The 3,342-nt window shown below is 39.5% G+C and overlaps 1 pseudogene; it reads right to left on the reverse strand.

Annotated features, from left to right (window-relative positions):
- Nucleotides 1-929: 929 nt before the first annotated feature.
- LOC122895827 lies at nt 930-3,077 on the reverse strand (annotated as a pseudogene).
- Between the last annotated feature and the right edge of the window lie 265 nt (nt 3,078-3,342).

The following is a 3,342-nucleotide window of genomic DNA, read 5'->3' on the forward strand; positions in this document are numbered from 1 at the left end:
AATTGAACTAATAGAATAGCAAATAGAAACATATAACTGATCATTGTTCAATAAGGCATTTGAGGCAGAAGTAAATTCCAAAAATTGATCTTAAGGAATATACCCATATGTCACAAGAATGCCACTAGGAGGTAAACTGAATTCATTTGGCCACTGATGAGATGACAATAAAAAGTTATCAACTCTTAAAATAAATAATGTATCAGGGAGATATAATAAATATCTAAATCTCATAATAATAAAAATAATTTCTTTTAAAGATTTGAACTTTTAGAGAAGACATATAATGTACAACAATAGTTGTAGACAGAAATTTGCATGCATTTCAGAATTAACCACATCTGGCTAACCCTTTATAGAATGAAAGAGAGTGAAAGAGAGTGTTAAATATATGCTGTATTCTGAAGTTTAGTTCCACTAATCAGTTTTCTACCACATTCTAAAGCTTATTCTAGAAACATTTGGATACAATAATAATAATTGTAACAACAACAACAATAAAATGTGCCTTTGAGTCAGGCAGGCCTGGCTACAAATTTTACCTTCACATTTTCCCAGCTATAGGATGTAGGGTGAACTACATCATACATAGTTTATTATTACATAAAATTGTATTAATAGTAAATATTATGCAGGACAGTTGTGAGAATTGATGAAGAGGCAAAGAACTCCATCTCTGTTTAACGAGTAATAGACCAGTTGAAAACAGTCATTAAAGCTGATTCATAGAATTTGCTCTTTGGATATACTCTTATAAAATTAACACTCATAAAATTAACACAATTCCTTTCAAATGTTTTTGTAATATAGAACAATGATTGTTTTCTCTGGAATTAAAATTCTACTGTGTTTGGTCTATTCAAAACTTTTTTTTTCAATTTTAAATACAGTTTTATTTAAGACACTGCATTTTCCACTTAACAATACAGTGCTTATAAAGTGCAATGTTTATTTCCTTTCCCTGTGCACATATTCCATATTCAAGTATCAAGAATGCCCAGTTTTTTTGCTATAGCAGCTCAACATTACAACTGCCATGGAATTTGCTACAAATTTGGGTCCTTTGAATATTGTATGTGGAACAATGCTCAACCTATTTATTCTCAGATTGGTTTAGTCAACCTCTTCAATGGTGGACCCAGAGGAGGCACCACCAGAGGGAGGAGCTCCACCACCAGGGAAGCCTCCAGGCATTCCTCCTGGCATGCCCCCTGCACTCTGGTACAGCTTGGTGATGATGGGGTTGCAGACTTTCTCCAACTCTTTCTGCTGGTGTTCAAATTCTTCCTTCTCTGCAGTCTGGTTCTTATCAAGCCAGTTGATGATTTCATTGCACTTGTCAAGAATCTTCTGTTTGTCTTCATCATTTATCTTGCCCTGAAGTTTTTCATCTTCAACAGTTGCTTTCATGTTGAATGCGTAAGACTCAAGTGAATTCTTGGAAGACACCTTGTCCCACTGTTTCTCATCTTCAGCTTTGTACTTCTCAGCTTCCTGGACCATGCGCTCAATATCTTCCTTGCTCAAGCGGCCCTTGTTATTAGTGATGGTCATCTTGTTCTCTTTTCCTGTGCTCTTATCCACGGCAGAGACATTGAGGATACCATTAGCATCAGTATCAAAAGTGACCTCAATCTGAGGGACACTACGAGGAGCAGGAGTTATGCCTGTGAGTTCAAACTTTCCAAGTAGATTGTTGTCCTTGGTCATGGCATGCTCACCTTCATACACCTGAATAAGCATACCAGGCTGGTTGCTGGAGTAGGTAGTGAAGGTCTGTGTCTGTTTGGTAGGAATGGTAGTATTACGCTTGATAAGAACAGTCATGACTCCTCCAGCAGTTTCAATGCCAAGAGAAAGTGGAGTGACATCCAACAGCAGCAAATCTTGAACATTTTCAGATTTGTTTCCAGAAAGGATGGCTGCCTGGACAGCTGCACCATAAGCAACAGCTTCATCAGGGTTGATGCTCTTTTTCAGTTCGTTTCCATTGAAGAAATCTTGGAGAAGTTTCTGAATCTTGGGGATACGGGTAGAACCACCCACCAGAACAATATCATGGATCTGAGACTTGTCTAACTTGGCATCCCGAAGAGCTTTCCAGGGTGCCACGGAACAGGTCAGCATTTAATTCTTCAAACTGGGCATGAGTGATAGAGATATAGAAGTCGATTCCTTCATACAGAGAATCAATCTCAATACTGGCCTGGGTGCTGAAAGAAAGTGTACACTTAGCACGTTCACAAGCAGTACGGAGACGACGAACTGCCCTCTTGTTTTCACTGATATCTTTCTTATGTTTGCGCTTGAACTCTGCAATAAAATGGTTGACCATTTGGTTGTCGAAGTCTTTTCCACCTAAATGAGTGTCTCCAGCTGTGGACTTAACCTCAACCATCTTCAATAGTAAGGATTGATACATCAAAAGTGCCACCTCCTAAGTCAAAGATCAGCACATTCCTTTCAGCTCCAACTTTTTTGTCTAAGCCATAAGCAATAGCAGCAGCAGTTGGCTCATTGATGATTCAAAGTACATTGAGACCAGCAATAGTTCCAGCATCTTTGGTAGCCTGACGCTGAGAATCATTGAAGTACGCAGGTACTGTGACAACTGCATTGGTAACGGTCTTCCCCAGATAAGCCTCTGCGATTTCCTTCATTTTCGTCAAAACCATAGAAGACACCTCCTCTGGATAAAAGCTTTTTGTCTGTCCCTTGTATTCTACTTGGACCTTGGGCCTGCCAGCATCATTCACCACCATGAAAGGCCAATGCTTCATATCAGACGGGACAACAGCATCATCAAATCTCCGTCCAATCAGGCGTTTGGCATCAAAAACTGTGTTGGTGAAGTTCATCGCAACTTGGCTCTTCGTAGCATCACTGATCAATCATTCGGTGTCTGTGAAGGTGACATAACTTGGGGTAGTCCGGTTTCCCTGATCATTGGCAATTATTTCCACTTTCCCATGCTGGAAGACACCCACGCAGGAGTAGGTGGTGCCAAGATCAATGCCAACTGCAGGTCCCTTAGACATGGTTGCTTATGTGTAGGCCTGGCTTGGGTTGAGAAGAAGACAGCAATCCAAAGATCTAGCCCTGCGTTCAATGAGGGTCTATTCAAAACTTTTATGTATATACAACTTCTCTGTGTTAGTGTTCATTGGATGACAATTTATACATCATTAAAATTGCCACATTTATTATTAGTGCATTCTACAGGATAGAGTAGCCAAAACTGTTCAAGTTTTATTTGTTACCAGTCAACAGAACTCCTACATGTTTCCCCCCTCCCCTTCGGTTAAAAAAAAGAATAGTCTCTATTTAGGCTGTGAAGTGGAG

Source organism: Neovison vison, chromosome 1 (assembly GCF_020171115.1).
Source record: "Neovison vison isolate M4711 chromosome 1, ASM_NN_V1, whole genome shotgun sequence".
Classification (NCBI taxonomy): Eukaryota; Metazoa; Chordata; class Mammalia; order Carnivora; family Mustelidae; genus Neogale; species Neogale vison.